Consider the following 10,672-nt stretch of genomic DNA (forward strand, 5'->3'; position numbering starts at 1 on the left):
ATAGTGTAAATATCTTTGCATGTTGTGTGTGTGTTTACCAAACAAGGGTTTTCTGAGTGATATCTCTGTAAGGAGGTTAAAACCATTGTTACAGTCATACACAGTACTTAGGTTCATGGTTTGATTTGATAGATGCATCTCATAACAAGCACTTTAATCAAGCATATCAGTAGGGTAATCTAGGTGTGTGAATGATAGGCTACATATTCCGGTCTTCCGTAAAGAAGCATTGTATCCTACATCCTACTCACTTGGCCAGAGATTCTTTATGTCTATATATTTTAGACCACGCCTCTAAGCTTACGCACCTTGGTCGATATTAAATATAGAGTCTAGTCTAGTACCCTAGCTAGAACCACTACAAAGCCCTTGATAAGTCTATAAATTAGAGTGAGGAGAAGCCTCATTCTCACCAAACCAAGTGCAATTCATCATAAGTGGGGAGTATCTAAATTAGTCACAACATAAATGAATCTTCTCAAGCGTAGGAAGTAGTTTTGGGTCTGCTTTGTCTCTGTTCCAAATTTCTGCTCCTAATCTCGATAGCTCTTTTTGGAAAAAGACTCTATAGGAGAAATATAGAAACAATGAAATACATTGTCTGGGCCTTTTTTTATGCAATCGTAGTAAAGAAAACTCAACACAAATACTCTTACCACTACCAATAGGTGTTGCAACTAAAACATTATCATCTAAGTTACAAGGCACTGCAACCACCTAACTTTGAATAGGATTGAAGTGTATAAATTTTTGATATAGTGCTTCGTATGAAGGATTTCTTGATGCAGACATGGGAAGTGGATATAGGTATAACAACTCAGTTTGAGGTAGGTATTTCTCTAGAAAAATAAGATGTCTAAATGAAATTGGCAGTATTGATCGTGACCCCAACCACTTATCAGATACAACACAAATAAAGTACTGGGGAGGAAGAGGTTCATGGTCTTGAAGAATGTAAGTAGTGTCAATATTCGTAATTGTGTTTGTGAAAATAAAGAAAAAAATTATTGCAAAAGAAATTTGACTTATTAATGCACAGGTTTCATAATTGTGTCATTGGTCAACAGGTCAAAGCCTCAATTGTAGACTTCTAGGATTATATATTGATTCATTGTCATTATTATTATATGATAGGCCCTTCTTGGGATCTTCATGTCAAGAAAAAAAAAATATTTTCTCCTCCTCCACCAAGTTAACTTACTAATCCTTCAATTCAGCCTCAAACAATTTAACAAGTTGACCTCAAACAACTTAACAAGTCAGATTTATCTTGAAGATTCAAACCACTATAAATACACAAGTGAATTCGACCTTTGGAAGGGTAACAAGACATTTGATCTATAGTGCAAAATCAAGAAGAAAAATAAAATAAAATCCTATCCTATGCCTAGAAGAGGAGAAAGCCAAGAGAAGGACTAAAGATAATAATCCTCTATCAAAAGGTGCAAATTTCTTTGGAGTATTATAGGGTTGAAAAACATAGGAGACCGGAAATTGTAGGAAAGATGAAGAAATAAATTGAAACTATAATCTTGATGCTTATCAGTTTGGCTTAATTATGGAAGGTTGACTTAGTGGAGTAAAGGAGGTCACTTATCTTGGTTTAGGTTCCTAGTTTTCTCAACTTTATCTGAATCTACTAGTGGAAGAGTTTGACTGGTTTTTCCCCTTGTTAGGGGTTTTTCCCTGGCTAAGTGCCTACATCTTGTGTCCTCTTTTATTTGTGATATTCATTGACTGGCATTAGTCTTGATGATAAGAACAAGATAAATTAAAAGGAAGAACTAATAAGTAAATATTACAAGATATATGGAATGTATAGTAAAGGAACATGAAATACAAGGAACCAAAATGGTGTGATTACTTCCTCAATAGGAAATATTAAAATTTTAGGCAAATGATGAAAATTATCACCTAGAAATCAAAGGGAATTATGTAGTCCCAGAAATATTACATCAATTATGGATTTGATCAAAGAATAAAAGGCCCAACTCCTCCTACTTTAGGAGACAACTTTGGAAGACTATGAAGTTCTACATAAATACAATAGCATTTGGCATCTTAATTATGGTTGGGAAACAAGTTCTAGGGGTTTATCTATGGGAATTTATACCCTTTAGAACTATTCTCTTTTAAATTTAAATCAAGTTAGGTTTTTTCATCATTGGTTAGTGACAAGTCTCTCTCATCTCTCATTTAACACTATTTCAATGTAGTTAATATTTATGTGCCTCTAATTTATCATGAGAAAATAGAATGTTGGAAACTCGTAATGGAGTTAAGGGATTAATATCTTGGTTCAAATTACATTGTAGTAAGGGACTTTAACTCCATGCTTCATCAATATGAGTAAAGTGGGGGGAGGTGAGGAGGAAATTTTTTTGGATCCAATCATATAGAGAATGGAGAACCCCATTTCGTTGCTTGATTTAGTGAATATGTTGGTTTAAAAAGGGAAAATTACATTGACCAATGGATGTTTCAATCCTAGACACAATAAGATTGTTATGAAACCATCTCACAAAAAGATAGAAAAGAAAGATAAACACCTTAGAATTCAGCCTCTTCGAGGGGGCAACCTCCTTTACATTACACAAATGAACAATTCTTGGATGATACAAATGACAAGACCTCCTTTCTATGTATAGGAGTCTAAGGGGTCATAGTATAATCAGAGCCGACATAACAATAATAATGTAAGGGAAAAACAATAACAACAATGGGCTTCTATGGGGCACAAAAATAAAAATATGGGGACTACATGGGCACAACAATATAATAAGGGGGTTGCACTAATAACAACGAGGGGTTACACTAGTAGTATAGGGACCTAACCTGTCCCTCTCCTTCAAAAAGTGTTGTCCTCAATGCTTGAGTAGTTCTGGATGTTTCCGTATAAAATTCTCATCCTCCCATGTGGAATCTTCAGTGGGTAAGTTCTTCCACCTAATGAGATTCTCTGGAGTTGATCAATTTCATAGCTGTCGATTTCTTGTTTTTGTGGCTACTTCAGGTTCCAATATGAATTTTCCTTCCTCGTCAAATTCTAGAAATATTATTTGAATTGGGATCTTCTACAAATTTTGAATGAGTGGCCACACTTCTTCATCATTCTTTCATTCATCCCTGGCTTCACTTATCCAATCTGGTTGGATAATAGAAATAGCAAAAAGCAATGCTTCTATATCCTCATCCTTTCTTAAGAGTGCATCTGCAACAAATTTTGCTTCCCCTTTTTGTAGATGATTTCAAAGTCATAACCCAACATATTTGTGACCCATTTTTTATGTTCTTCTAAATATAATATTTGTTCTAAAAAGTATTTAAGACTATCATGATCCGTTTTTACCTTGAAGTGTCTTCCCATTAAGTAAGGTCGCCATTTCTTAAGTGCACGTAATATCACGAACATTTCCTTCTCATAAACAGCTTGCTCGAGGGACATTTGTTTGTATGGATGTAGCTGAAAAAATACCCAATCACCTACATCAAAACTTCTTTCACTTCGATGTTGATCTACCTATTGTTTCATTCGATTTTGCACCAAAGTGGTGTTATCCTTTAAAAATTGGAGAACTTGTTATTGATGCTTGATGTGATCTTTCACTGCTTGAACCTTTTTCTTCTTGATATGTCCTTCTATCTTGAGAGTTTGAGGAGTGGTAATTTTTGCCAATGCATTACAAGATATGGTCAGATTCATTTCTTGATGCTCAATGTGATATTTCACTTCTTGAACATTTTTCTTTTTGATATGTCCTTCTATCTTGAGAGTTTGAGGAGTGGTAATTCTTGCCAATGCTTTACAAGATATGGTCGGATTCATTTCTTCTTTCTCTAGGGTTGGTTCCTGGTGTATATCCTCTTCTTTTGATGTTTCTTGATCCTTTTCTTCCTCCTCTTCACAATCTATGTAAAATAATTTCTTCTCAGCACACTTATGACCATTAGTGTATTTGCTATCACAAATGTAACAAAGCCCTTTTTCTCTTTTTTCTTCCAATTGTTTTGGTGTAAACCTTGTAGGTTGTGGAATGCTAGGTGCAAAAACACTTCCATATTTATATTTGTGAGTGGTAGGATTCCTTGTTTCCATAATTCCGCTTTCAATTTTTCTTGCCAACCTGAATGCCTTCTCCAATGAATCTGGTTCCCAAATATGAACCTCATGTTGAATGTTATCCTTTAAAGTCCCTATGAAGACATCAATCCTTTGCTTCTCTGGAATATCATTTACCCTTATATTCAATTTTTGGAAGTCCTCAATGTGTTATGCCATTGAACCCTTTTGTTTGAGATTTATCAATTGGCTAAAGAAGGTGTTACTCTTTGTATCGTCATAATGTGCTATCATTTATTTCGTGAAAATTGACCAAGTGACAAGTGCTTTACGAGAACAAAGCCCTTTATACCATAAAAATTGATTCAATTCTAAATATAAAGATGCAATATGTACCTTTTGTAACAGTTGTACACCATGTAGATCAAAATATTTCTCCATCTGTAGTATCCAATTTACCGAATCCTTTCCATCAAACTTCCTCATATCGCTTTTTCTTGATTTTAGGAGCTTGATCTTGAATCTTCTGTATCTCTGTAATTTCAGATCTCTAAGGTCTGAAATTATGTCTTGTCCTCTATAGCCCTCTATGTCCTATTTCTAATCCCACAAGTCTGATCAAGATTGGATTCACCAAGGAAGATTTATGTCAAATCTCCCACGATGACCTGATTATAGACTAGTTCAGTAGAGCAAACTTGTATGAAGTTCCATGTGTCACTATTTCCACCTTAGGACTTGAAACCGATACACAAGAAACTATAGTCCATATCCCTTCTGTAACTTCTTACTAAATTTCAATTTGATGCTCAGAGAGAAAGTTATGACGATTTTCCCAAGGTCACTTATTTTGGATGTAATTTGGGAGCCTGTAGAAACCCTAAATGTCTTGGAATGTATCTCCGAAAACATAGTGAAACAAGATCTGAAATTTGGGTCTGAGCTTCAGCAAGTTTTCAGCGCAAATGGTTTTAATTTTAGAGTCAAAAACTTTGTAGAAAAACAATTATAACGAAAATTCCACGATGACCTGTTTGAGATGGAATTCTGGATCTTGCAAAGACCCTAACGTCCTCAAATCAGATCTCTGAAAATATAGCAAGACAAGATCTGAAATTCAGACCCGCGGTTCAGCGAGATATCGTCTTAAATGGGTTTGTTTTTTATACTATGAAACGGTGCAGGAAAAAATTTATAGCGAAAATTCCACAATGACCTATTTGGAACAACGAAACCCTAGAATCCAAGGCTCTGATACCAAATGTTATGAAACCAGCTCACAAAAAGATAGAAAAGAAAGATAAATGCCTTAGAATTCAGCTGCTTCAAGGGGGCAACCTACTTTACATTATACAAATGAACAATTCTTGGATGATACAAATGACAAGGCCTACTTTCTATATATAGGAGTCTAAGGGGTCATAATATGATCAGAGCCGACATAACAATAATAATGTAAGGGCACAACAATAACAACGATGGGCTTCTATGGGGCACAAAAATAACAATATGTGGACTACATGGGAACAAAAATATAATAAGGGGGGTGCACTAATAACAATAAGGGGTTACACTAGTAGTATAGGGACCTAACAAAGCTAGATCAATTATTGGTACATGGTTCCTTCGCAAAAAGTAACATCTCTTTGTCTTCTAAAATTCTATCTTATGTTGCATCATATGATTGAACAACATGATTATGATCATCTTATTTGGTTTTTCCATTTCAATAATTTTGGCTCTAAAACCCCTCCTTCTTCACCTTGTTTCTTGAGTTTGGAGCAAGTGGGTGATTGGTTCATTGGTGCACATCTAGGAACAAAATATTAAAAGTACGAAGCTCAATCTAAAGGTTCAGATGAGGGATTGATATCAATTAGTGAGTAAAGAGATCAACTACCTCAAATATAAACTATGGGGAGCTCAAAGGGCCAGGTATTATGAATAAGTCACTTGTTTTTTGATTGAAGAAAAAAACCTTCTAGTGCTACAAATCTACAATGAGTGAATAAAGATGGAGGTAAAAGTACAAGAGTATGTGGCTCTAATTAAGGGATATAAATACTATTTTTTCACAAACAAGCTAAAGTACAACACTAGTGTAACAATGTCAAGGAAATCACCACCAATGAAGGAGAGACACTAAGTCCAAATGAAAAAATCAAAGAAGTAGCATATAACCCCTATGCCACCCTATATATTGAAACTAGGAGCCAAGATAGATTGAGTACAAATATTATGCAAGAAAATAATACATGTATTATAAGAAACAAAGACAATGCTTGTCTAATGTAGGTTATATCAGAAGAGGAAATATTTGACGCAATCAATCATTTTAAACTTGATAAGATATCAAGTATAGATGAATTCAACATTCATTTTTGCAACTATTTTTGGAATAAGTTTAAATTGGTGTGGATGGTGTGAATTCCTCAATATGTTCATCATTCCTTGCCCATGAGATGAGGGAAAAATTAATCTTTCTAAGTATAATCCCAAAAGAGTTATTTCCATCATCCTTTGTACATTCAAGATGATATGATAGTGCAATGTGTCTTACAATATTATGTCTAAAAGAATTACTAATATATCAAAAAGTATACTCCCCAAGGTTATCTTAGAAATTGTGTAACGCATAGCTTCATGTTTGGATTCCTTAGAAATTTTGGGTTAATCCATGATTCATTGCTTGGATCCCCACATGTATTAACAATTTTTTGGTTTCTCCTTTATGCAATGGGTTCTATATGCATTTTTTTGTGTTAGGACTTTGTTAGGGTTGGCCCTTATGACCTTTCATTTATATCATCATGGTAGAATCCATTATCTAGAAATTAAATATAAATTGTTTTGGTAGATTATTTAAAGTAGGTATGATTGGTGGAATCAATTCATTCATAGGAATAATCTAGGAGTGTGACGTCATTGCCTTGATCAGGTCATAAAAGTTAGAAAAGGTTCACAATTCTAGGGAATATCAATGTTGTTTTTCCTCCTTGTTCTAATAAATAATGAGCATATCGACGTTTGGCATAATAGTATCACGGGGAGGCCTCCTTTATCTCAACATTAAAATCTTTTCACCCTTGAAAAATTATGGAACAACTGATGGGTAGTCATATCTTTTGTTTCTCTTTACAGATCTAAAGAGGAAAGATTGGGATTTGAAATTCTATCATCTGATTTATTTATTGCAGGTGGATCCAAGCCATATTTTCATAAAACCAAATTCTTTATTAGTCATTTCCTCCTCCACACAAATGGTTAGGGTTTGAAGTGCCAACCTCTGTTCTATAATGAGACTCTATTTATACCCATATAATATTTTGTTTGGATTGTGGGCCTAAGCTTGAATCAAAATATTTTTTGAGGAGGGTCATTAACCACAAGTTATTCTCTACATGCCCATCATCACTTATAATATATGATCTAATTTCATATCCTATGGCTTTAATACCTACATTGTTCCAAGGTTCAAGTGGGATATTGGGAAATTTTACCCAAATGAAAACATTATATGATTTACACATATCCACACATCAAAAAAAGGGTATCATAGTATAAGCCCAAGAAAACAATGATTCATTAATCATGTTTGAGCCAATATATTCCATGCTCCCTCCTCATACCAAAGGATAAAACCATGCCATCCTATCAACTTAAAATGACTAATGGCGCTATACATGAGAAAAGGAAACCCAAATTATTGCATACGAAAGAAAAATGGCCTATATTAACACATCAATTGAAGAACTTACTGACTAATGTTTTGTTGGGAAATCCCTCAACTTGATAAATAGAAATGTCCTTTCTTACCACAAGGTAAATACTATTCCCATGGGATTTGATGAGCCTTGACCTATACCAATGACTATTGTGGCTTGGTTCTGGAACAAGTAATGAACCTCTATTCTCCTCAATTCTTAATCCCACTCCAATGGAGGGAAAGGATGAAGAGTGAAAAACGTAGAGTTTGACCCACCTTCCATTGGGATAGTGCTACTTTTCATGTTATGGAAACCCATACCCACAAAAACATCCACATTAATTGCCACATGAGAGGTCTCAGGCCTATTATTAATATCAAATGATGGTGGATGTAGACTGCAAAATAAATGAGTGGAAATGTTATGAATTGTCAGTGAATACTTTCTCGTCTCTATCATGTCGCCATGATATAACCCGATATCATTGTTAGAGTGATATTTTGAGATTCACAATGACATAACTATGATAACTATCTATAATAAAATATGATCCTTAGAGAGATATTCATCCAAGTATCCTATTAGCTAGACATCCTATTAGTTAAAGATTCATCCAAGCATTATGTTGTTCGTATCTACTTGTAAATTCATCCTATGTGTATATGAATATTTCCTTGCTATCATTTTGTCTTTGTGTAGATCTAGTTTTCAACTTGTGTTCTCATAATGATTAAGTAATTTCTATATATAGTTATGCAGGTTGATTTTACATGATAATGAGCAGATTTTGTTAACAAATTTGGAAAATATATGGAAGTTAGGTGGGAATATTTATGGCTATAATAAATATGTTGTAATAAGTAATTTTAGATATATTATATGTTGGGAATAATTCCCTAAGTGTTAGAAAATAAATTCCCTTGAAGTACACTCATTTGATTTTTATTTTCTTGGGTTTCCTTATGTATCTAGTTGGATAGAAGTGAAATATATATTATTATAAGTCATACTTTATCTTAACCCATAAGGTTGAAATTTGATGAGAAATAGATATAAAAAATCTCAAGGTTGAGGTGAAAAATTTGAGTTTATATTTCAAGGTGACTTCTAAGTAATTTAAGAAGAAGTTAGTATAAATCAGTCCATGTCATAATGATGTATTAAAAAATAATTAGGTGATACATCCCTTATGAGAAAGCAATACAAATGCTTTTACATATTCATGCAAATGTATTCATATGTATGGTCCTCCATAATAAAAACACATAATCATGTATCCTATTTCTTTGTTGTGAGTGTTGATTTCTAACAATGGGATACAACATGGAGAAGGAAAAACAATAAGGTATAAACTATGAAGATACTTTTGCATCCACAACTTAATTTATTGCCATTTGTTTTTAGTTTTCAAAGAAAATATTTAGGTGGTAAGTCCACTAAATGGATGTTTTTTTGAAGACATGGATAGAGTATATATGGATCAACCATAGTGTTTTATTACCAAATCTCAAAAGTGTAGGTTTGCTAGTTAGTGAAATCATTATATGGATTAAGGTAAGACCCAAAAAATGGTATAAGAAACTTGATCAATGCCTTAGGTCCATAAATTTGAAAAGAAGTAATTCAAATCGATGCTTTTATATTAAAATAAAAAATATGAAATCAATACCAAATACATGCAAATATTTAAAAACAAAGAAAAAAAAATCCTTTATAAATTAGCTTACAAAACCATATAAATGAAATCACAGGGTGATTTTTTTCATAAAATGGATCTCGCAACGAACATTAGAGCTTTCCTCCTCTATAGAGAAAACCCATATGCAGATGTTGTTGAATATGATTTTGTTACAAGTATAGAAAGAGCGATTTTGTCACAAGTACAAATATGGATTAGGGCTAATGAGTACAATCCTCTTCATGGAAACATTTCCGTGTTAGCTTCGGTCTTTCCAATGAAGATTTGGTTTCATCTCCCTTCTTTGAGTCTAGTTTTAGCTTTGCAGAAGACCCCTCCAAATGAGACCAATGGAAAATCAACAAGGGTATGCAAGGGAAGCTTTAATGCTTATATTCTCCAAACCCTGTATACATCCTGAATCCAACTCTATTTTAACCAAACACTAACAATCCATATTGTTTTATATTGGTGCTAGAAATTATATACGACATAGCTTCATTATTTTATTGTGTGCAGGCAATGCATTTGAGTATACATCTTTGTCTCGTGCCTCAAATTCATCTTAAGAAGGTTACAATTTTTTTATAAATTAGAACACCTAGAAAACCTACATCAAGAGATTGAAATTTTCTGTAGAACCTATAAGTATTGGCCAAGAATTATGAATTGCAGTTGTTAATGTCTACATAGGATTAAATATTTGTGCAATATCTTTTCAAGAGATTTTCTTCCTCCACGGATGTATTTTAGATCATTCCAACGAACCCCAAAGAAATTTCACAGAAAGTGTGTTTTTGTTTTAGGGCATAAATGGTCTTAATTGTGCCTAGACTTAGGATTGTGACATTTTTTTGGAAACCCTATAATTTTAGGTGTTCAAGAAGGAATGTGAACTTACCATTTCTTAACCCTGATTCCCGAATCCACCAGCTACTATGGATTCTTGGAGTCCACACAGGGAAGGGAATGTTGAATTAAATGTAGGTAGGACCCATCAAGAATTGCCTAGACCAGTCTATAAGAATATAATGTATGGAAGAGCCACCAAGAAACACTCAAGCGAACATCAAATGCAATGTAGGGAGGAGCAACTAAGAAACCCTCAAGTCTGTAAGAATCGAATGTAGGAAGTAGAGACACGAAGAAACCCTCAGGTCTGCTGCAAGAATCGAAAGTGGGGAGCAGAGCCAACAAGAAACCCTCGAGTCTTGTAATAACCCTGGT

Source organism: Pinus tabuliformis, chromosome 3_1 (assembly GCF_031772625.1).
Source record: "Pinus tabuliformis cultivar Carrire ecotype Pingquan chromosome 3_1, CPIR1, whole genome shotgun sequence".
In the NCBI taxonomy this organism is placed as follows: domain Eukaryota; kingdom Viridiplantae; phylum Streptophyta; class Pinopsida; order Pinales; family Pinaceae; genus Pinus; species Pinus tabuliformis.